At 40.8% G+C, this 26028-nt stretch overlaps 1 protein-coding gene and 2 long non-coding RNA genes across 8 annotated transcripts in view; 2 read left to right on the top strand and 1 right to left on the bottom strand.

Annotated features, from left to right (window-relative positions):
* The window catches only part of LOC139765358 (uncharacterized), a 32698-nt gene extending 22307 nt beyond the window's left edge, over positions 1-10391 (bottom strand). The window contains exons 1-2 of one of the 2 annotated variants that reach the window (XR_011716645.1): positions 10236-10390; positions 2278-2729 (exon numbers count right to left, since the gene is read on the bottom strand). This is a non-coding gene — a long non-coding RNA (uncharacterized lncRNA). Of the gene's footprint in view, positions 1-2225; positions 2730-10235 lie in introns of those variants that run through there. The other variant, XR_011716644.1, reaches the window with a different exon arrangement.
* LOC139765362 (uncharacterized) overlaps positions 1-26028 on the top strand; it is a 574294-nt gene that overhangs the window by 460907 nt on the left and 87359 nt on the right. The gene's annotated exons all lie outside the window — the stretch shown is intronic.
* LOC139765359 (uncharacterized) lies at positions 10667-21414 on the top strand. The gene is made up of 2 exons (XR_011716646.1): positions 10667-10754; positions 17937-21414. It is a non-coding gene; the product is annotated as an uncharacterized lncRNA (long non-coding RNA).

The raw sequence follows: 26028 nt of genomic DNA, 5'->3' as shown, positions 1-26028 counted from the left end.
TCTTTCGTCTGTTTCCTTGCACTACCTCGCAAACGCGGGAGACAGCGACAAAGCAAAAAAAAAAAAAAAAGTTTGTTGAGTATTTCTGGGAAATTATATGGGAGGGTATTGATTGGGAGGGTGAAGGCATGTACAGAGCATCAGATTGGGGAAGAGCAGTGTGGTTTCAGAAGTGGTAGAGGATGTGTGGATTAGGTGTTTACTTTGAAGAATGTATGTGAGAAATACTTAGAACGCAAATGGATTTGTATGTAGCATTTATGGATCTCGAGAAAGCATATGATAGAGTTGATAGAGATGCTCTGTGGAAGGTTTTAAGAATATATGGTGTGGGAGGCAAGTTGTTAGAAGCAGTGAAAAGTTTTTATCGAGGATGTAAGGCATGTGTACGTGTAGGAAGAGAGGAAAGTGATTGGTTCTCAGTGAATGTAGGTTTGTGGCAGGGGTGTGTGATGTCTCCATGATTGTTTAATTTGTTTATGGATAGGGTTGTTAGGCAGGTGAATGCAAGAGTTTTGGAAAGAGGGCAAGTATGCAGTCTGTTGTGGATGAGAGAGCTTGGGAAGTGAGTCAGTTGTTGTTCACTGATGATACAGCGCTGGTGGCTGATTCATGTGAGAAACTGCAGAAGCTGGTGACTGAGTTTGGTAAAGTGTGTGAAAGAAGAAAGTCTGAGACTAAATGTGAATAAGAGCAAGGTTATTAGGTACAGTAGGGTTGAGGGTCAAGTCAATTGGGAGGTAAGTCTGAATGGAGAAAAACTGGAGGAAGTGAAGTGTTTTAGATATCTGGGAGTGGATTAGGCAGCGGATGGAACCATGGAAGTAGAAGTGAATCATAGGGTGGGGGAGGGGGCGAAAATTCTGGGAGCCTTGAAGAATGTGTGGAAGTCGAGAACATTATCTCGGAAAGCAAAAATGGTATGTTTGAAGGAATAGTGGTTCCAACAATGTTGTATGGTTGTGAGGCTGTGGGCTATGGATAGAGTTGTGCTGAGGAGGGTGGATGTGCTGGAAATGAGATGTTTGAGGACAATATGTGGTGAGAGGTGGTTTGATCGAGTAAGTAATAATAGGGTAAGAGAGATGTGTGGTAATAAAAGAGTGTGGTTGAGAGAGCAGAAGAGGGTGTTTTGAAATGGTTTGGTCACATGGAGAGAATTAGTGAGGAAAGATTGACCAAGGGGATACATGTGTCAGAGGTGGAGGGAACAAGAAGTGGGAGACCAAATTGGAGGTGGAAAGATGGAGTGAAAACGATTTTGAGTGATCGGGGCCTGAACATGCAGGAGGGTGAAAGGCGGGCAAGGAATAGAGTGAATTGGAATGATGTGGTATACCGGGGTCGACATGCTGTCAATGGACTGAACCAGGGCATGTGAAGCATCTGGGGTAAACCATGGAAAGTTCTGTGGGGCCTGGATGTGGAAAGGGAGCTGTGGTTTCGGTGCATTATTACATGACAGCTAGAGATTGAGTGTGAACGAATGTGGCCTTTGTTGTTTTTCCTAGCACTACCTCGCACACATGAGGGGGAGGGGTTTATTTCATGTGTGGCGAGGTGGCGATGGGAATGAATAAAGGCAGACAGTATGAATTATGTACATGTGTATATATGTATATGTCTGTGTGTGTATATACATGTATACGATGAGATGTATAGGTATGTATATTTGCGTGTGTGGACATGTATGTATATACATGTGTATGTGGGTGGGTTGGGCCATTCTTTCGTCTGTTTCCTTGCGCTACCTCGCTAACACGGGAGACAGCGACAAAGCAAAATAAATAAATAAATAAATACATAAGTTGAGATATATAGGTATGTACATTTGCATGTGTGGACCCTGTATGTATATACAAGTGTATGTGGTTGGGTTGGGCCATTCTTTCATCTGTTTCCTTGTGCCACCTCGCTAACGTGGGAGACAGCAACAAAGTATAATAAATAAAACCAACCAGTGTTGAGTTATATACCACCTACATCCATTTTATCTTGCATTCACCAACCTATATTGAGTTACTTACAACCTACATCCATTTCATCTTGCATTCACCAACCAGTATTGAGCTACATGCCACCTACATCCATTTTATCTTGCATTCACCAACCAATATGGAGCTATATGGCTTCTACATCCTTTAAATTTTGTCTAGGGTAACGCTCATGCCTTTTCAATATTACACTCCCCTTATTAATGCATTTTCCCCAATCAAAAGCTTAAATTTATATGTTAGACCATGACTTTATTATCAGAAACTACTACACAACCATTACCTTGTTCACTAGACTTCCTTGGAAAGAGATAAGGTCGCTGGTGTCATTATATATATATACGAGTAGTGTAGAAGGCATCCACTAGGTGAAGGTTTTCTCATGCAGTGGTGTCTGTCCTGGCGGGCTGGCTGAGTCCACCTGGTGTGGGCATCCCACCATACCTATACATGTGTCATCTCATGTATTATTTCGTGATGATTACTGCAGACGTTATTGGGTAAGAATATAATGGTTTATTTTGACATGAAAACACTAGAGGGCAAACGAGAGTGATACCAACATTGGTGATAAGCTTGTAGGCCTGGCAGATGAGGGTGATGGCATATCTGATGCTGAAGGACTTCCAACATTTTCTGCACAGTCATCTGGTCATCATCTGTAGCCTTCACCAGCTTGGCAAATGCCCTCCATGAATAGTGGTCCTTGAAAATAGATATCCCCTGGTCCATTGGCTGGAATACAGATGCAGTGTTAGGAGGAAGTACTTTTTCAGCTTGACATGAAGTTTCCCAGCAAGATAATCACAAAAACTTTGCCTGTTTTCCATCCACTGGATTACATTAATAATATGTAGACTTGAGTCGTGTGCCCTATCTAAAACATACAATTATCAAGCCCTAACCTGATTTTATGCTCTTTTCTAATTAATTGTTGCTATTATGACCCCAATTATGTAATTCCCCAACTATGTATTTTCGTTGGAATGGTTGCTTGAATTCAATGGCCTGTTCTTTATTTATTTGTATATGTAATCAAGTATATTCCTGTAAGTCCACGGGGAAAATGAAACACGATAAGTTCCCACGAGCACTTTAGTGTAATAATCACATCATCAGGGAGACATAAGTGAGAAATATATCAGTCAGTTGATATACAACAAAGAGACAGCTAGGACACCATTTGGTAAACGTGCTTGTCCAAGACAGACAACGAGCATATCATAAACTTATTATTTTACAAATTTTATGAACAATAAAGTTATCCAATTTGTATAGACCATCACTATTATTAAGATTATAATTCTTTGTGTATTTAATAATAGCATATTCAGTAATATTTCTCATGGTAATATGGTTAATAACTGAGATGGCATTACTCCAGTCAATACAATGATCATAGTACTCAATGTGATTAAACAAGGCATTTGATTCTTGTCCCATTCTTATACTATATTTATGTTGCTTAAGTCTAACAGAAAAATCCTTACCAGTCTGCCCAACATAAAAGTTATCACAATTTCTACATGGCACTTTATAGATGCACCCAGGAGCATTTTCTGGTGAATTCCTGATTAAGATATTCTTTATAGTATTATTGTTGCTGAAGGCAACATTTACATCAAAGAATTTAAGCAACATGGGAAGTAAAGTAAAATTATAATTAAAAGGGAGAACTAAAAGATTCTTGGTGTCAATGGGAGGATTGGGCTCAACTCTATAAAATGATTTGTTTGCTAACTTATGGGATTTATCAATGAAAGATCTAGGTTACTTTAACTTAGATCCAATAGAATATATCTTCTCAAACTGATCATCAATATACTCTGGACTGCAAATACATAATGCCCTAAGGAAAAATTATAATTTAACTCTTGTCTTGTTGAGATGAGTAATAATGGATATATGAGCATACAATGGTAGATTTTCTGTATATGCTAAACTTAAACTTGTTTCCTTGCCTATGGATCATGCAATCTAAAAATGGTAACATACCATTATTTTCATTTTCTAAAGTAAATTTGATGGAAGGTACTAAATTGTTAAGTAATTGGTAAATTTTCATTTGTTGACCAAACACAAAGAACATCATCTACATACCTAAACCAAATTGCATTAGAAGGTAAGATTTTTTTTTTTTTTTTTTTTTATACTTTGTCGCTGTCTCCCGCGTTTGCGAGGTAGCGCAAGGAAACAGACGAAAGAAATGGCCCAACCCCCCCCCCCCATACACATGTACATACACACGTCCACACACGCAAATATACACACCTACACAGCCTTCCATGGTTCACCCCAGACGCTTCACATGCCTTGATTCAATCCACTGACAGCACGTCAACCCCTGTATACCACATCGCTCCAATTCACTCTATTCCTTGCCCTCCTTTCACCCTCCTGCATGTTCAGGCCCCGATCACACAAAATCTTTTTCACTCCATCTTTCCACCTCCAATTTGGTCTCCCTCTTCTCCTCGTTCCCTCCACCTCCGACACATATATCCTCTTGGTCAATCTTTCCTCACTCATTCTCTCCATGTGCCCAAACCATTTCAAAACACCCTCTTCTGCTCTCTCAACCACGCTCTTTTTATTTCCACACATCTTTCTTACCCTCACGTTACTTACTCGATCAAACCACCTCACACCACACATTTTCCTCAAACATCTCATTTCCAGCACATCCATCCTCCTGCGCACATCTCTATCCATAGCCCACGCCTCGCAACCATACAACATTGTTGGAACCACTATTCCTTCAAACATACCCATTTTTGCTTTCCGAGATAATGTTCTCGACTTCCACACATTTTTCAAGGCTCCCAAAATTTTCGCCCCCTCCCCCACCCTATGATCCACTTCCGCTTCCATGGTTCCATCCGCTGACAGATCCACTCCCAGATATCTAAAACACTTCACTTCCTCCAGTTTTTCTCCATTCAAACTCACCTCCCAATTGACTTGACCCTCACCCCTACTGTACCTAATAACCTTGCTCTTATTCACATTTACTCTTAACTTTCTTCTTCCACACACTTTACCAAACTCAGTCACCAGCTTCTGCAGTTTCTCACATGAATCAGCCACCAGCGCTGTATCATCAGCGAACAACAACTGACTCACTTCCCAAGCTCTCTCATCCCCAACAGACTTTATACTTGCCCCTCTTTCCAAAACTCTTGCATTTACCTCCCTAACAACCCCATCCATAAACAAATTAAACAACCATGGAGACATCACACACCCCTGCCGCAAACCTACATTCACTGAGAACCAATCACTTTCCTCTCTTCCTACACGTACACATGCCTTACATCCTCGATAAAAACTTTTCACTGCTTCTAACAACTTTCCTCCCACACCATATATTCTTAATACCTTCCACAGAGCATCTCTATCAACTCTATCATATGCCTTCTCCAGATCCATAAATGCTACATACAAATCCATTTGCTTTTCTAAGTATTTCTCACATACATTCTTCAAAGCAAACACCTGATCCACACATCCTCTACCACTTCTGAAACCGCACTGCTCTTCCCCAATCTGATGCTCTGTACATGCCTTCACCCTCTCAATCAATACCCTCCCATATAATTTACCAGGAATACTCAACAAACTTATACCTCTGTAATTTGAGCACTCACTCTTATCCCCTTTGCCTTTGTACAATGGCACTATGCACGCATTCCGCCAATCCTCAGGCACCTCACCATGAGTCATACATACATTAAATAACCTTACCAACCAGTCAACAATACAGTCACCCCCTTTTTTAATAAATTCCACTGCAATACCATCCAAACCTGCCGCCTTGCTGGCTTTCATCTTCCGCAAAGCTTTTACTACCTCTTCTCTGTTTACCAAATCATTTTCCCTAACCCTCTCACTTTGCACACCACCTCGACCAAAACACCCTATATCTGCCACTCTGTCATCAGACACATTCAACAAACCTTCAAAATACTCATTCCATCTCCTTCTCACATCACCGCTACTTGTTATCACCTCCCCATTTACGCCCTTCACTGAAGTTCCCATTTGCTCCCTTGTCTTACGCACCCTATTTACCTCCTTCCAGAACATCTTTTTATTCTCCCTAAAATTTACTGATAGTCTCTCACCCCAACTCTCATTTGCCCTTTTTTTCACCTCTTGCACCTTTCTCTTGACCTCCTGTCTCTTTCTTTTATACTTCTCCCACTCAATTGCATTTTTTCCCTGCAAAAATCGTCCAAATGCCTCTCTCTTCTCTTTCACTAATACTCTTACTTCTTCATCCCACCACTCACTACCCTTTCTAAACAGCCCACCTCCCACTCTTCTCATGCCACAAGCATCTTTTGCGCAATCCATCACTGATTCCCTAAATACATCCCATTCCTCCCCCACTCCCCTTACTTCCATTGTTCTCACCTTTTTCCATTCTGTACACAGTCTCTCCTGGTACTTCCCCACACAGGTCTCCTTCCCAAGCTCACTTACTCTCACCACCTTCTTCACCCCAACATTCACTCCTCTTTTCTGAAAACCCATACTAATCTTCACCTTAGCCTCCACAAGATAATGATCAGACATCCCTCCAGTTGCACCTCTCAGCACATTAACATCCAAAAGTCTCTCTTTCGCACGCCTGTCAATTAACACGTAATCCAATAACGCTCTCTGGCCATCTCTCCTACTTACATAAGTATACTTATGTATATCTCGCTTTTTAAACCAGGTATTCCCAATCATCAGTCCTTTTTCAGCACATAAATCTACAAGCTCTTCACCATTTCCATTTACAACACTGAACACCCCATGCATACCAATTATTCCCTCAACTGCCACATTACTCACCTTTGCATTCAAATCACCCATCACTATAACCCGGTCTCGTGCATCAAAACCGCTAACACACTCATTCAGCTGCTCCCAAAACACTTGCCTCTCATGATCTTTCTTCTCATGCCCAGGTGCATATGCACCAGTAATCACCCACCTCTCTCCATCAACTTTCAATTTTACCCATACTAATCGAGAATTTACTTTCTTACATTCTATCACATACTCCCACAACTCCTGTTTCAGGAGTATTGCTACTCCTTCCCTTGCTCTTGTCCTCTCACTAACCCCTGACTTCACTCCCCAGACATTTCCAAACCACTCTTCCCCTTTAAGATATCTTTCAGTAATTTTGTTTCAAATTTTCCATATAAAGATTACTTATTACAAGTGAAAGAGGATTACCCATTGCCAAACCAAATTTTAAGCATAATAATCTCCATTGAACTGAAATACAAAGTCTTTTATACAAAATTTTATCAGTTCAATGAAAACAGACTTTGAAACAGGTAAATGAATATCATCCAAGACATCAACTAAATATTCTAAAAGGTCATCAACTGGAACTTTTGTGAAAAGTGAGAAAACTTCAAAGCTAACAAGTTCAAAATCAAAATTAACATTGATATTGTTAAGCTTGATCACTAAAGCTACATTGTTCATATTAGAATTTGATATCTTACCCACTAAAGGGCTTAATAAAGAAACTAACCATTTTGACAATTTATATGTGATGGAGCCTACTGAACTCACTATAGGTCTTGCTGGAAAATTCTGTTTATGTGTTTTGATAAGTCCATACATATATGGCAATGAAGGGGACAAAGATGACAAAACTTTTGATAAGAGAACCATTACCTTTCAACAACAACAACTTTCTTTATTAAAATGGGAATTAACTGCTTCTAAGGGATTTTTACAGAGTTTGGAATATGTTGAGTCATCATTTAAAAGATCATTCATTTTAGATAAATAGTTACTTTTGTCTAAAATCACAACAGTGTTAGCCTTATCTGCTTTAATAATATGTATATTCTTGTCTTTTTTTAAGGTGTTAATAGCTCTTATGAATCTTTTAGGGCAATTGGGTTCCACTGGTTTTGACAAACTGGCATACACTAAAGCCTTACAGATATTCAACTAATGATGAAATTAATATCTGTAGAAGTATGTGTATGTGTGTAAACACGTAATTACCTATTTATAATTCCCATTCTCTGCTACAAGGGGAGGGAGTTTTAACACTTGTGGGGCCCATCTACTGAACATTTTCTACTATCATATGATTAAACATGTGAATGCTGTTGGCATTAAACATTCCCAATATATCCAATAAGGGTCATATAAATGAAGTTGAGAGATTACTTAATGAATGTGCAGTATAACCTAAAAAGTGAGGGTGTGATCTATGGTTAGGGAATGACAGTATTGGGATGCAGGTATACTTAAGTAGTAAATTGTATGTTGGGACAAGTCTTTATTTCAAACACAAGCCGATTCTAAAATCAGGAGGGTTTCTACTTGAAATTGTGATTCAATTTATTTCATACCTATCAGTATTCTGTCTTAAATCTAACTGCTTCTCCCACCTCACTGAGCTAGAATCAAGAACAAACAAAGGAACAATGGCTCCATTTGCAAACATCCATTTTCTAGCTGTCATGTCTGATGTATCAAAACTCCTCAGACCAATCCTTAGTTCACCTCGACCACTTCAAATGCCCTAGTTCAGCCCACAGATGGCATGCTGCACCCCAATATACCAATATATCCAATTCACTGTATCCCACACAATCCTTCCACCCTTCTGAATGTTCAAGCCCCCTTCACTACATCCTTCCATCTCCTAGCTTCCCCCTCCCCTTCCTCCATCCAATTCTGACTTGTGGATCCTCTTATTCTATCTTTCTTTGCTTATTCTTTCCATATTTCCAAACCAGTTCAGCACACCCTGATCATCACTCTAAGTGAGACTGTGTTCAGTCCCACATCTCTTTCTTATAGTCATTCTTGACACAATCAACCCATCTCACACAACACAGTTCTTATACTTCATTAACAAGACCATCCTCTTCCTTGCCTTTTCAGGAAAGGCCCAGGGTTCACAACCATGCAACACTGTTGGAAATATAATGCTATAAAACATATCCACCTTCAACCTGACAAACACTGACCTCCCCTTTCCCATACTCCTTAATGCTTCCAGGACCTTGGCACCCTCTCCCAGCCCATAACTCGCTTCATTTCTCATGGTTTCATCCACTGCTATGACCACTCTTAAGGTACCTAAATCACTCCACTCCCTCTTGGTCTTTTCCAATCATGCTTAAGCTCAAACCATCCTCTCTCATCCTCAGACTAACCCTTATTATCTCACATTCATTTACATTTACTCTCAAAAACTCTTCCAAAGGTCATCAGCTTTTGAAGTTTCTCTGAAGTCTACCACCAAAGCTTTAAACCTTCAAAACATCTTTCCTTATATCCTTGAACCTCCTCCTTGGATCTCCCCTTTTCATAGTTCCCTCCACTTCATGCATCCTTTCCTCACTCATCCTCTCCACACATCCAAACCGCTCAGCACAGCCTCTTTAGCTCTCTCATGCATACTCCTCATACAACTACACTTCTCTCTTACCCTATCATTTCTTCATCAAACCTCACAACACATAGTGTCCACAAACATTTCAGTTCCATTACATCCACCCTTTTCATGTCTCCATGCAGGTGATATGAGAATAAAATTCTGATTGACCTATTTCCATGGAGAGAGGAGTAAGTAATGATACAATATCACAAATTCAAGAAGTTCTTTCATCTTTAACAACTTGTTTATAAAACCTGAGGCACCTAAGACATCTTCAACATTTCTGAGCAATTCTTTTTAAATAACTGCCTTTTCTGCACTTCATGACAAAACTTCTCATATGTACACACCCAGTCTATTGATGTCATGAGAATGAAAATAATATACTGTGAGTTAGAATGAAAATTAAAGAAATTAAGTAATAATTCATTCCAACTGTCAAATTAAGATTTCTTTAATGTGGATGAAACCTTTAAACAGATGCATCAAAAAATGGATATGATGTGTGAGAATGCAACCTTCCATAATCTCTGATCTTCTGCATTGCAAAAAATATCAAAGTTCTGTCTTCAACATTAATCATGACACATTTCTGTAAGATAAACAATGTTTGTATCACCATCAAGGCTTCTTCCTCTCCACAGCCATGAGGCCAACTATGTATTATACTTTGTTGGTTCTTACGTGTTAGTGAGCCAGCTACACACTGACTCAGGATACTACTACATCAAAACGATTTTCTCCTTAACAGTCAAGCATATCAAAAGCTACAGCATTTACAGCATAAGGATGTATCCATATCTTGAGTGATAACAAACATTCCGCACCTTAAGCAAAGCCCAATGAGCACCTGAGAGAACGCTGTCTCAGTGGGGCCAGTTGAAACACTTGTTTGATCTGCAACAGAGGAAGTAGCCATGAGGATCCTCCAACCTTCTCAAGCAACACACCCACATGAGAACTAACATTGCATATTTATACAATAATATATGTACTTGATAGCATGTAATTTACAATACCTGACCTTTTTATAATTAATTATTTCATGGTAATTAGTGAAAAAATCCTCATTCAGACGTTATTTGATAAAAATATAATTATCTAGACATTAACTGATAATTGATGTCAACAAAATTTTCGGAAAAATTATAAAAAATTTATAAACAATAAAGCTATCTAATTTGGATAGCTTTATTGATGATAGAATTCGTTAATAAATCACCTATTTATGCCTACAATAAGTTTGTGGTACGTTCGTTGTCTGTCTGGCATGTTTACATATATGACGTCATAGCTGTGTCTTTGTTTATACCAATCAGCTGATTTGTGTTTTAGAAAGATTGGTCGTAAGTGATTACTTGCGATATATATATATATATATATATATATATATATATATATATATATATATATATATATATATATATATATATATTTTTTTTTTTTTTTTTTTTGTCTGTTTTCTTGGCACTACCTTGCTGAAGTGGGGGGTAGTGATATTGTTTCCTGTGGGGTGGGGTAGCGCCAGGAATGGATGAAAGCAAGCAAGTATGAATGTGTACTTGTGTGTATATGTATAAGTCTTTGTATGTGTATTTATAGGCATTTATGTGCATACATGTGTATATGAGTGGATGGGCCATTCTTTGTCTGTTTCCTGGCGCTACCTTGCTGATGCAGGAAACATCGATTGGGTATAATAATAATGCTATCTCGTTAATGCAGGAAATGGCAAGTATGTATGACAGCTAGAGACTTAGTGTGAACAGATATGGCATTTTGTCTTTTCCCAGCGCTACCTCACGGGGGGAGGGGGGATGCTATTTCATGTGTGGCGGGGTGGCGACAGGAATGAATAAAGGCAGCAAGTATGAATTATGTACGTGTATATATGTATATGTCTGTGTATGTGTATATATGTATACGTTAAAATGTATAGGTATGTATATGTGCATGTGTGGACGTGTATGTATATACATGTGTATGTGGGTGGGTTGGGCCATTCTTTCGTCTGTTTCCTTGAGCTACCTCGCTAACGCGGGAGACAGCAACTAAGTATAATGAAAATTAAAATATATATATATATATATATATATATATATATATATATATATATATATATATATATCCCTGGGGATAGGGGAGATAGAATACTTCCCACGTATTCCCTGCGTGTCGTAGAAGGCGACTAAAAGGGGAGGGAGCGGGAGGCTGGAAATCCTCCCCTCTCTTTTTTTTTTCCAAAAGAAGAAACAGTGAAGGGGGCCAGGTGAGGATATTCCCTCAAAGGCCCAGTCCTCATCCTCTGTTCTTAACGCTACCTCACTAATGTGGGAAATGGCGATTAGTATAAAAAAAGAAAAAAAAATATATATATATATATATATATATATATATATATATATATATATATATATATATATTATCCCTGGGGATAGGGGATTAAGAATACTTCCCACGTATTCACTGCGTGTCATAGAAGGCGACTAAAAGGGGAGGGAGCGGGGGGCTGGAAACCCTCCCCTCTCTTTTTTTTTTTTTAATTTTTCCAAAAGAAGGAACAGAGGGGGCCAGGTGAGGATATTCCAGGAAAGGCCCAGTCCTCTGTTCTTAAAGCTACCTCGCTAACGCGGGAAATGGCGAATAGTTTGGGGAGTAAAGTCAGGGGTTAGTGAGAGGACAAGAGCAAGGGAAGGAGTAGCAATACTCCTGAAACAGGAGTTGTGGGAGTATGTGATAGAGTGTAAGAAAGTAAATTCTCGATTAATATGGGTAAAACTGAAAGTTGATGGAGAGAGGTGGGTGATTATTGGTGCATATGCACCTGGGCATGAGAAGAAAGATCAAGAGAGGCAAGTGTTTTGGGAGCAGCTGAATGAGTGTGTTAGTGGTTTTGATGCACGAGACCGGGTCATAGTGATGGGTGATTTGAATGCAAAGGTGAGTAATGTGGCAGTTGAGGGAATAATTGGTATACATGGGGTGTTCAGTGTTGTAAATGGAAATGGTGAAGAGCTTGTAGATTTATGTGCTGAAAAAGGACTGATGATTGGGAATACCTGGTTTAAAAAGCGAGATATACATAAGTATACTTATGTAAGTAGGAGAGATGGCCAGAGAGCGTTATTGGATTACGTGTTAATTGACAGGCGTGCGAAAGAGAGACTTTTGGATGTTAATGTGCTGAGAGGTGCAACTGGAGGGATGTCTGATCATTATCTTGTGGATGCTAAGGTGAAGATTTGTATGGGTTTTCAGAAAAGAGGAGTGAATGTTGGGGTGAAGAGGGTGGTGAGAGTAAGTGAGCTTGAGAAGGAGACCTGTGTGAGGAAGTACCAGGAGAGACTGAGTACAGAATGGAAAAAGGTGAGAACAATGGAAGTAAGGGGAGTGGGGGAGGAATGGGATGTATTTAGGGAATCAGTGATGGATTGCGCAAAAGATGCTTGTGGCATGAGAAGAGTGGGAGGTGGGTTGATTAGAAAGGGTAGTGAGTGGTGGGATGAAGAAGTAAGAGTATTAGTGAAAGAGAAGAGAGAGGCATTTGGACAATTTTTGCAGGGAAAAAATGCAATTGAGTGGGAGATGTATAAAAGAAAGAGACAGGAGGTCAAGAGAAAGGTGCAAGAGGTGAAAAAAAGGGCAAATGAGAGTTGGGGTGAGAGAGTATCATTAAATTTTAGGGAGAATAAAAAGGTGTTCTGGAAGGAGGTAAATAAAGTGCGTAAGACAAGGGAGCAAATGGGAACTTCGGTGAAGGGCGCAAGTGGGGAGGTGATAACAAGTAGTGGTGATGTGAGAAGGAGATGGAGTGAGTATTTTGAAGGTTTGTTGAATGTGTTTGATGATAGAGTGGCAGATATAGGGTGTTTTGGTCGAGGTGGTGTGCAAAGTGAGAGGGTTAGGGAAAATGATTTGGTAAACAGAGAAGAGGTAGTGAAAGCTTTGCGGAAGATGAAAGCCGGCAAGGCAGCAGGTTTGGATGGTATTGCAGTGGAATTTATTAAAAAAGGGGGTGACTGTATTGTTGACTGGTTGGTAAGGTTATTTAATGTATGTATGACTCATGGTGAGGTGCCTGAGGATTGGCGGAATGCGTGCATAGTGCCATTGTACAAAGGCAAAGGGGATAAGAGTGAGTGCTCAAATTACAGAGGTATAAGTTTGTTGAGTATTCCTGGTAAATTATATGGGAGAGTGTTGATTGAGAGGGTGAAGGCATGTACAGAGCATCAGATTGGGGAAGAGCAGTGTGGTTTCAGAAGTGGTAGAGGATGTGTGGATCAGGTGTTTGCTTTGAAGAATGTATGTGAGAAATACTTAGAAAAGCAAATGGATTTGTATGTAGCATTTATGGATCTGGAGAAGGCATACGATAGAGTTGATAGAGATGCTCTGTGGAAGGTATTAAGAATATATGGTGTGGGAGGAAAGTTGTTAGAAGCAGTGAAAAGTTTTTATCGAGGATGTAAGGCATGTGTACGTGTAGGAAGAGAGGAAAGTGATTGGTTCTCAGTGAATGTAGGTTTGCGGCAGGGGTGTGTGATGTCTCCATGGTTGTTTAATTTGTTTATGGATGGGGTTGTTAGGGAGGTGAATGCAAGAGTTTTGGAAAGAGGGGCAAGTATGAAGTCTGTTGGGGATGAGAGAGCTTGGGAAGTGAGTCAGTTGTTGTTCGCTGATGATACAGCGCTGGTGGCTGATTCATGTGAGAAACTGCAGAAGCTGGTGACTGAGTTTGGAAAAGTGTGTGGAAGAAGAAAGTTAAGAGTAAATGTGAATAAGAGCAAGGTTATTAGGTACAGTAGGGTTGAGGGTCAAGTCAATTGGGAGGTGAGTTTGAATGGAGAAAAACTGGAGGAAGTGAAGTGTTTTAGATATCTGGGAGTGGATCTGGCAGCGGATGGAACCATGGAAGCGGAAGTGGATCATAGGGTGGGGGAGGGGGCGAAAATCCTGGGGGCCTTGAAGAATGTGTGGAAGTCGAGAACATTATCTCGGAAAGCAAAAATGGGTATGTTTGAAGGAATAGTGGTTCCAACAATGTTGTATGGTTGCGAGGCGTGGGCTATGGATAGAGTTGTGCACAGGAGGATGGATGTGCTGGAAATGAGATGTTTGAGGACAATGTGTGGTGTGAGGTGGTTTGATCGAGTGAGTAACGTAAGGGTAAGAGAGATGTGTGGAAATAAAAAGAGCGTGGTTGAGAGAGCAGAAGAGGGTGTTTTGAAGTGGTTTGGGCACATGGAGAGGATGAGTGAGGAAAGATTGACCAAGAGGATATATGTGTCGGAGGTGGAGGGAACAAGGAGAAGAGGGAGACCAAATTGGAGGTGGAAAGATGGAGTGAAAAAGATTTTGTGTGATCGGGGCCTGAACATGCAGGAGGGTGAAAGGAGGGCAAGGAATAGAGTGAATTGGAGCGATGTGGTATACCGGGGTTGACGTGCTGTCAGTGGATTGAAGCAGGGCATGTGAAGCGTCTGGGGTAAACCATGGAAAGCTGTGTAGGTATGTATATTTGCGTGTGTGGACGTATGTATATACATGTGTATGGGGGGGGGGGTTGGGCCATTTCTTTCGTCTGTTTCCTTGCGCTGCCTCGCAAACGCGGGAGACAGCGACAAAGTATAAAAAAAAAAGATATATATATGAAGTCTGTTGGGGATGAGAGAGCTTGGGAAGTGAGTCAATTGTTGTTCGCTGATGATACAGCGCTGGTGGCTGATTCATGTGAGAAACTGCAGAAGCTGGTGACTGAGTTTGGTAAAGTGTGTGGAAGAAGAAAGTTGAGAGTAAATGTGAATAAGAGCAAGGTTATTAGGTACAGTAGGGGTGAGGGTCAAGTCAATTGGGAGGTGAGTTTGAATGGAGAAAAACTGGAGGAAGTGAAGTGTTTTAGATATCTGGGAGTGGATCTGTCAGCGGATGGAACCATGGAAGCGGAAGTGGATCATAGGGTGGGGGAGGGGGCGAAAATTTTGGGAGCCTTGAAAAATGTGTGGAAGTCGAGAACATTATCTCGGAAAGCAAAAATGGGTATGTTTGAGGGAATAGTGGTTCCAACAATGCTGTATGGTTGCGAGGCGTGGGCTATGGATAGAGATGTGCGCAGGAGGATGGATGTGCTGGAAATGAGATGTTTGAGGACAATGTGTGGTGTGAGGTGGTTTGATCGAGTAAGTAACGTAAGGGTAAGAGAGATGTGTGGAAATAAAAAGAGCGTGGTCGAGAGAGCAGAAGAGGGTGTTTTGAAATGGTTTGGGCACATGGAGAGAATGAGTGAGGAGAGATTGACCAAGAGGATATATGTGTCGGAGGTGGAGGGAACAAGGAGAAGAGGGAGACCAAATTGGAGGTGGAAAGATGGAGTGAAAAAGATTTTGTGTGATCGGGGCCTGAACATGCAGGAGGGTGAAAGGAGGGCAAGAAATAGAGTGAATTGGAGTCATGTGGTATACAGGGGTTGACGTGCTGTCAGTGGATTGAAGCAAGGCATGTGAAGCGTCTGGGGTAAACCATGGAAAGCTGTGTAGGTATGTATATTTGCGTGTCTGGACGTGTGTATGTACATGTGTATGGGGGGGGGGGGTTGGGCCATTTCTTTCGTCTGTTTCCTTGCGCTACCTCGCAAACGCGGGAGACAGCGACAAAGTATAAAAAAAAAAAAAAAAAAAAAAAAAAAAAAATATATATATATATATATATATATATATATATATATATATATATATATATTTTTTTTTTTTTTTTTTTTTTTTTTTTGTTGAATGTGTCTGATGACAGAGTGGCAGATATAGGGTGTTTTGGTCGAGGTGGTGTGCAAAGTGAGAGGGTTAGGGAAAATGATTTGGTAAACAGAGAAGAGGTAGTAAAAGCTTTGCGGAAGATGAAAGCCGGCAAGGCAGCAGGTTTGGATGGTATTGCAGTGGAATTTATTAAAAAAGGGGGTGACTGTATTGTTGACTGGTTGGTAAGGTTATTTAATGTATGTATGACTCATGGTGAGGTGCCTGAGGATTGGCGGAATGCGTGCATAGTGCCATTGTACAAAGGCAAAGGGGATAAGAGTGAGTGCTCAAATTACAGAGGTATAAGTTTGTTGAGTATTCCTGGTAAATTATATGGGAGGGTATTGATTGAGAGGGTGAAGGCATGTACAGAGCATCAGATTGGGGAAGAGCAGTGCGGTTTCAGAAGTGGTAGAGGATGTGTGGATCAGGTGTTTGCTTTGAAGAATGTATGTGAGAAATACTTAGAAAAGCAAATGGATTTGTATGTAGCATTTATGGATCTGGAGAAGGCATATGATAGAGTTGATAGAGATGCTCTGTGGAAGGTATTAAGAATATATGGTGTGGGAGGCAAGTTGTTAGAAGCAGTGAAAAGTTTTTATCGAGGATGTAAGGCATGTGTACGTGTAGGAAGAGAGGAAAGTGATTGGTTCTCAGTGAATGTAGGTTTGCGGCAGGGGTGTGTGATGTCTCCATGGTTGTTTAATTTGTTTATGGATGGGGTTGTTAGGGAGGTAAATGCAAGAGTCCTGGAAAGAGGGGCAAGTATGAAGTCTGTTGGGGATGAGAGAGCTTGGGAAGTGAGTCAGTTGTTGTTCGCTGATGATACAGCGCTGGTGGCTGATTCATGTGAGAAACTGCAGAAGCTGGTGACTGAGTTTGGTAAAGTGTGTGGAAGAAGAAAGTTAAGAGTAAATGTGAATAAGAGCAAGGTTATTAGGTACAGTAGGGTTGAGGGTCAAGTCAATTGGGAGGTGAGTTTGAATGGAGAAAAACTGGAGGAAGTGAAGTGTTTTAGATATCTGGGAGTGGATCTGTCAGCAGATGGAACCATGGAAGCGGAAGTGGATCATAGGGTGGGGGAGGGGGCGAAAATTTTGGGAGCCTTGAAAAATGTGTGGAAGTCGAGAACATTATCTCGGAAAGCAAAAATGGGTATGTTTGAAGGAATAGTGGTTCCAACAATGTTGTATGGTTGCGAGGCGTGGGCTATGGATAGAGTTGTGCGCAGGAGGATATATATATATATATATATATATATATATATATATATATATATATATATATATATATATATATATATATATGTTGCTTGTGTTGAAACCTGGAGTTTGAATCAAATGCCGTAAATGATGGGCCTAGTTTTGAAATTCCATGATACGGTGTGTGAACGAAGTAAGAATAATGTTTTCCTTCTTTCAATGGTATGTTAGAATTCAGAAGTCACATAAGATACACAGAAGGATATGTTTTATCAGGTGTTGACCTGATCCAGTGCTGTCTTACATATCTTATTAGTCATTCTCTCCGTATCCTTACTTCAACATGCTCTTCTTACTATCACACATCTCTCTTATATTGTCCTTTCTGACTTGGGTAAACCTCCTAATACTGTCTTGGGGAATTTCATATAAACACATCTACCCATAATCATTCTTCTACATGCAAGGTCCAGCTCATTTATATATTATATATTACAGTGGTCAACAACATTTGAACTGGTTTATTCCTCAGGTTTATCTACACGCAAGAGAGCCATAACCAACAAACTGTTTGATACAAGGATGGCTGATGGCAAGAGAAGGTCACAGGATGGCTGATGGCAAGAGAAGGTCACAGGATGGCTGATGGCAAGAGAAGGTCACAGGATGGCTGATGGCAAGAGAAGGTCACAGGATGTCTGATGGCAAGAGAAGGTCACAGGATGGCTGATGGCAAGAGAAGGTCACAGGATGGCTGATGGCAAGAGAAGGTCACAGGATGGCTGATGGCAAGAGAAGGTCACAGGATGGCTGATGGCAAGAGAAGGTCACAGGATGGCTGATGACAAGAGAAGGTCACAGGATGGCTGATGGCAAGAGAAGGTCACAGGATGGCTGATGGCAAGAGAAGGTTACAGGATGTCTGATGGCAAGAGAAGGTCACAGGATGGCTGATGGCAAGAGAAGGTCACAGGATGTCTGATGGCAAGAGAAGGTCACAGGATGGCTGATGGCAAGAGAAGGTCACAGGATGGCTGATGGCAAGAGAAGGTCACAGGATGGCTGATGGCAAGAGAAGGTCACAGGATGGCTGATGGCAAGAGAAGGTCACAGGATGGCTGATGGCAAGAGAAGGTCACAGGATGGCTGATGGCAAGAGAAGGTCACAGGATGGCTGATGGCAAGAGAAGGTCACAGGATGGCTGATGGCAAGAGAAGGTCACCAATGTTTATTCCTCCAACAGAAGGGTATGGAAATAAGTCAGTATAAGTAAACTTCATTCACCTGGATAACCAGAAACCTTTGTAGTTGATTACATGAGTGTGGCTTTTCCACATTTCAGCTGGTTTGTCCAGACAAACACCTTATGTACACAGTTTCCCATTCTGTCCTTCCACCATGCCTTCAGCTTTCATTCTGATATTTCTTACACACACACACACACACACACGTTGTGTTAGTATTGCTTGCTTCTCTTATTTCTATACTTCCTTAACACTCATATCCCACTTTACTGACCTCTACCATACATCCTTTTCTAATTTCCTCATTTGATATGCTGTTTATTCTGCTAATCCCACATACCTTCAAACATTCTGTTTCACCTTCTTGCATTTTTTATTGCATTCTGCACTTAAAGTATATTGCCTTTATAAGAAATCCTTTTGAAATTTTAAAGGAATTTTATTTTGTTTAGTTATATACTGGAAGAAGCCCATGATTTTGCCCATGACCATGCTTTAGGTGGTCTGAACTTGAAGTAATGGATATTTGCTAATTCTGGTGAGCAAATCAGTAAGTTCCTGGTCAGTTTCCGAAAAATACTGAAATGAAAATATAAAAGATAGTTCAGTTGTTGATCTTAGTTAACCTTGAAAGCACAACTGTAGGTGATGTTAACACTTGTTGGTTCTCTTGGATGTTCATTTGATACTCAGTTTTTGTAACCATATTTTCAGGTAGATGTAGTTATACCATAATCATATTTCATGATAGTCCACATACCTGACAGTCTAGCTATCTATCTATATCTCTGATGCCTGCTCCCTGAGAAGATTAACCTAGAACTATGGACTTTTTTAGAAGTATGCCAGATATACACGACAGCACCATTGGTGATGGTCAGTTGTATTTTCTAGCATCCCAGAAAGCTTTGCAGAAATTGAATTCTTTCCAGTTTTCTGCCTATATTATTTTCCACTTCTGCCTTTCCCTGTCTTTTTGCCTTCTTCCCAGAGGAACCAAGTATGTGTTATGAGTTTTCATGTGCACCAAATCAAGGATAAAACTTTTGGATGCTTCAGCTCCTTTGCACTTAGCCTCCCACTAGGCTCACTCCAGACTTTGCTGAGCTGCCCTCTTACTCATCCAAGCAGTGCGGGGAGTCGAATCCTCTCTCCCTTCTGCACCACCATTGCATGTACCCTTTATCCTGAGTGTTTACTTTTGAGTCCTTTCAGTGCATTAGGCAAGAAGCTATGAATTCACATACTTAATGACCAAATCGCTAACATTCTTTCATCTGCCATCCAAAGATAGTGTATGGATGATACCTATGAGGTTGTTTTTGAGCAGCCAAACTACCAAAGTAAATAGCCAGCTTCCATGCTTCTACAGTGTGGGATTCTGCCATAGGTCGTGGGTGATGCAAGAATGTTCCTTTCCTCTGAGATAGCAGCCATCATAGCCTGTTAGTGACAGATATTTGTGACAGGAACTGTGCTAGTGACAGATCCCTTGATGCTCTGAAGACCATAAGGTTTCAGGAAGGCAAAAGACAGAAGTCCTCTCATTTTAAGGTGCCATGTGATGCTACATTTGTTCCTTTTATCCCCAGGAAGGACAACAGTAAGATCATATTCTAGTTCCTCCATCCGTAGGAAGGACAATGTTAAACTTGGTTAACCACCAAGTAGTACAAACTGTGCCTAGTTTAAAGTGGTGAGATGCATTTATTCATGCCATACCCCATAGACTGACAATCTTGTCTCCAGTCTTTTGCTCTCTGACATCCCTCATCTGTCTCCAAATGCTGTTACCATCAAAGCCTTAAAAAAGCTGAAGCTAGGGAGTTTGCCTTTCTATCCCTCAGTTTAGACCACTTTGTTTTGTGGAAATGAAAGCTCTGAATACCTTGTTAATTTGGCCTCTTTTGGTGTTGAGGGACCTACCAGGTGTTTTTTAAAGCTTGTAGGTTCTCTAAGAATGGACAGACCCTAAACTGTGTTAGATTTGTGTGGAATGGGGGGAAGCTAAGTCGACCCAAGTACCATCTTAAATATGGTAGTCCTGCCCCTGTGCTTGATGTGTGAGTAGGTCCATAGCATAGTCTCCTGTTTTCACTGCTGGAATACAGATTCTGTCTTCTGGTTTTATTTAAGAAAGATGGTTTATGGCTAGTGTACACAATCTTATCAACATACTCCATGAAACTAAAGGCAGCTGTATCTTGTCAGACTATGGTAGATAGCAATGATAATTCTGAGGATGCTATGCCCTTGAAATTATTTTGAAAAGATTTCTGTGACTGTAGATATCTCTGCCCTTTGTGAATCATGTCCCTCCCTAACAGAGCATTCTGTTAAACTTGACCTCATTTAGTGAATCTTTGGGCATGTATTGAAACAGCCTTCAGCTTCATTTAGAGAGACTAATGCAGTCTCTGTTATCTCAGCAAAAATGCTAACGACAAGCTCTGGCAGTCCTCCCCATGTGTAACTCCTTTTTTTCCTCTTAAGGCTGTTCAGAAAATTCTGAGATTTAGCTTTTCAAAACCAGCAGTAAGAGGAAATCCTTTTATAAACCATCTCTTAGAAGGAAATTGCAGGGAGGAGATTGTGAGTGGGGGCTCTCTTACTAATTATCGTAAAAGGAATAGTTCTAGAGGGTTTCTCTGTTCCTTCCATACTTGTCTAGGAAAACCATTAGTGTACCCGAGTCCAAGTATGCTAAAGGCAAAGGTTCATTTCAAGGCCAAGATAGGTGTGTTTCATGCAAGTTTCCTCCAAAATACATTGTCTGGGAAAAAAAATAGTTGACAACAAAAAACTTCTTGGTCTCCTTCACCATCCACAAAAATAATGGTACATTGACATTTTAGTACTTTGTCATGTCTCATTTGGCTTTAATTACTATCTGCAGATATGTGATGTGTGTATGGAATTGGTAAGGTTCCTGAAGTATTCTATTACCATGTTTTGGGTCTCCTAAATGAAGTGAGGCATTGAAGAGTTGTTGCCGGAAGCAAGGTTGACTTTCATCTGGTTTCAGCAGTTCTCATTTGTGTTAAGGTCTAGGGAGTTCCCAGGCCACTCCAGCAGTTGAATATTTTTCCCTGGTAATCAATGTATCACTTTTCTAACCTTATGGCAGGGGGCAGTACCTGCATAAAGTGATCATGCCCATGAAGCTTATAAAAGGGAAGGAGATGGTCCTCTAGCACCGTAGTGCACTTCTATCTATTGATTGTAGTGTTCTTAAGGTAAGAAATTCAACCCACCCCTGCCCATTGCACTACCAAAGCAACTCCAAATTATCTCGCAATCTTAGTGTTTCACTTGTTTTCATTGCGAAACAGTATTCATACCAGTTGTCATCCTTTGGCTTGTGTATTCTCCCTTGTCATACTCTAGTCCTTGTATTTGTTAGCAAATGCAAGTTGTTTGCAATTCATTTAATTTGTTTGTAGGAGTTTGGCACCTGACTTGCTGGAGGTAATGTGAAGGTCCTTTTGCAGACAATATTGAATGATTCTTTGAGAAATAATTTCCTAAAAATTTAGTTGGTTTCTCTTGAGTTTGGCAACAGAAATGTGGGTTTGCTTCATTACTTCTCATCTTAAGAGATTATCTTTAGATCTGGAAGTCTTCATAAGGTGACCAGAGATGGGTTATGGTAGTGGAATGACTTGGTCAGGGAGGCCAGTGAACGTAGAAATCCCAGTTTGTTTTTTTTCTTCTTTTTTCCATACTATTCGCCATTTCCTGCATTAGTGAGGTAGCATTAAGAACATAGAACTGAGCTTTTGAGGGATATCCTCACTTGGCCCCTTCTCTGTTCCTTCTTTTGGAAAATTAAAAACGAGAGGGGAGGATTTCCAGCCCCCCACTCCCTCCCCTTTTAGTTGCTTTCTATGACACGCAAGGAATATGTGGGAAGTATTGTTTCATCCCTATCCACAGGGATAAGAAATCCCAGGTATACCCACATTTTCTTGTTTCCTGGTGAGAATTCAGGCTTTCTCCTACTTAGTAAGGTAAGGGCCATCTTTGAAGCACACATGGAGTTATTACAGCACCCATCAGCAAAAGTCCCCAGATGAGTAAGGAAAGAACATAATTCCGTAAAGATACTCTTAGGCATACTTAGGGAGGTTACTGGTGCTCTCTCCATAAAAATCATGTCTCAGCAACCAGATGTACAATGATTTCACCCTGAGATTGTCATATGCTTGTACATACTTGCAATAAACCTTAAACGTGTATCGCCTTTGTAAACATATGGGGTGGACATGTGTTTTTTGCAGACATTGTCGCTCATTGCCGTTTGGGGGCACATTCCAAGACATTTGAAAGCTCGATGTCTGGATGTATCTAAAGTTGAGATATAAAGATTCAGGGTGGAGTAAGGTATCTTAACCATCCCTTTCAAGAAAGATATTAGGATAGCCCCAACCTTATGATTTCAGGATTGCACATAGAGATGATTGGCAACGATATTATAGGGCTTGCAGTGAGACCATTCTTATTAATACTGTATCTTTTTTATTATTATTATTTTATTATTTTGCTTTGTCGCTGTCTCCCGCGTTAGCGAGGTAGTGCAAGGAAACAGATGAAAGAATGCCCCAACCCACCCACATACACATGTATATGCATATATGTCCTCACACGCAATTATACATACCTATACATCTTAACGTATACATATATATGCACACACAGACATATACATATATACACATGTACATAATTCATACTGTCTGCCTTTATTCATTCTCATCGCCACCTCGCCACACATGTAATAATAACCCCCTCCCCCCTCATGTGTGTGAGGTAGTGCTAGGAAAAGACAACAAAGGCCCCATTCATTCACACTCAGTCTCTAGCTGTCATGTAATAATGCACCAAAACCACAGCTCCCTTTCCACATCCAGGCCCCACACAACTTTCCATGGTTTACCCCAGACGATTCACATGCCCTGGTTCAGTCCATTCAGTTGACAGCATGTCGACCCCGGTATACCACATCGTTCCAATTCACTCCATTCCTTGCACGCCTTTCACCCTCCTGCATGTTCAGGCCCTGATCACTCAAAGTCTTTTTCACTTCATCTTTCCACCTCCAATTTGGTCTCCCACTTCTCCTCGTTCCCTCCACCTCTGACACATATATCCTCTTTGTCAATCTTTCCTCACTCAGTCTCTCCATGTGACCAAACCATTTCAAAACACCCTCTTCTGCTCTCTCAACCACACTCTTTTTATTTCCACACATCTCTCTTACTCTATTATTACTTTCTTGATCAAACCACCTCACACCACATATTGTCCTCAAACATCTCATTTCCAGCACATCCACCCTCCTGTGCACAACTCTATCCATAGCCCACACCTCGCAACCATACAAAATTGTTGGAACCACTATTCCTTCAAACATACCCATTTTGGCTTTCTGAGATAATGCTCTCGACTTCCACACACTCTTCAACGCTCCCAGAATTTTCGCCCCCTCCCCCACCCTATGATTCATATGGCTTCCATGGTTCCATCCGCTGCCAAATCCACTCCCAGATATCTAAAACACTTCACTTCCTCCAGTTTTTCTCCATTCAAACTTACCTCCCAATTAACTTGACCCTCAACCCTACTGAACCTCATAACCTTGCTCTTATTCACATTTACTTTCAACTTTCTTCTCTCACACACTTTACCAAACTCAGTCACCAGCTTCTGCAGTTTCTCATGAATCAGCCACCAGCGCTGTATCATCAACGAACAACAACTGACTCACTTCCCACGCTCTCTCATCCACAACAGACTGCATACTTGCCCCTCTTTCCAAAACTCTTGCATTCACCTCCCTAACACCCCCTTCCATAAACAAATTAAACAACCATGGAGACATCACACACCCATGCTGCAAACCTACATTCACTGAGAACCAATCACTTTCCTCTCTTCCTACACGTATACATGCCTTACATCCTTGATAAATACTTTTCACTGCTTCTAACAACTTGCCTCCCACACCATATATTCTTAATACCTTCCACAGAGCATCTCTATCAACTCTATCATATGCCTTCTCCAGATCCATAAAGGCTACATACAAATCCATTTGCTTTCCTAAGTATTTCTCACATACATTCTTCAAAGCAAACACCTGATCCACACATCCTCTACCACTTCTGAAACCACACCGCTCTTCCCCAATCTGATGCTCTGTACATGACTTCACCCTCACAATCAATACCCTCCCATATAATTTCCCAGCAATACTAAACAAACTTATACCTCTGTAATTTGAGCACTCACCTTTGTCCCCTTTGCCTTTGTACGATGGCACTATGCAGGCATTCCACCAATCCTCAGGCACCTCACCATGAATCATACATCCATTAAATAACCTTACCAACCAGTCAACAATAAAGTCACCCCCTTTTTTAATAAATTCCACAGCAATACCATCCAACCCTGCTGCCTTGCCGGCTTTCATCTTCCGCAAAGCTTTTACTACCTCTTCTCTGTTTACCAAATCATTTTCCCTAACCCTCTCACTTTGCACACCAATTCGACCAAAACACCCTATATCTGCCACTCTATCATCAAACACATTCAACAAACCCTCAAAATACTCACTCCATCTCCTTCTCACATCACCACTACTTGTTATCATCTCCCCATTAGCCCCCTTCACTGAGGTTCCCATTTATTCCCTTGTCTTACGCACTTTATTTACCTCCTTCCAAAGCATCTTTTTATTCTCTCTAAAATTTAATGATACTCTCTCACCCCAACTCTCATTTGCCCTCTTTTTCATGTCTTGCACCTTTCTCTTGACCTCCTGTCTCTTTCTTTTATACATCTCCCACTCATTTGCATTATTTCCCTGCAAAAATCGTCCAAATGCCTCTCTCTTCTCTTTCACAAATAATCTTACTTCTTCATCCCACCATTCACTACCCTTTCTAATATGCCCACCTCCCTCGTTTCTCATGCCACAAGCATCTTTTGCGCAAGCCATCACTGCTTCCCTGAATACATCCCATTCCTCCCCCACTCCCCTTACCTCCTTTGTTCTCACCTTTTTCCATTCTGTACTCAGTCTCTCCTGGTACTTCCTCACACAAGTCTCCTTCCTAAGCTCACTTACTCTCACCACTCTCTTCACCCCAACATTCTCCCTTCTTTTCTGAAAACCTCTACAAATTTTCACCTTCGCCTCCACAAGATAATGATCAGACATCCCTCCAGTTGCACCTCTCAGCACATTAACATCCAAAAGTCTCTCTTTCGCGTGCCTATCAATTAACACGTAATCCAATAATGCTCTCTGGCCATCTCTCCTACTTACATACATATACTTATGTATATCTCTCTTTTAAACCAGGTATTCCCAATCA

Source organism: Panulirus ornatus, chromosome 54 (genome assembly GCF_036320965.1).
Source record: "Panulirus ornatus isolate Po-2019 chromosome 54, ASM3632096v1, whole genome shotgun sequence".
Classification (NCBI taxonomy): domain Eukaryota; kingdom Metazoa; phylum Arthropoda; class Malacostraca; order Decapoda; family Palinuridae; genus Panulirus; species Panulirus ornatus.
The sequence above is the reverse complement of the archived record's forward strand: the minus strand, read 5'-3'. Positions and strand labels throughout refer to the sequence as shown.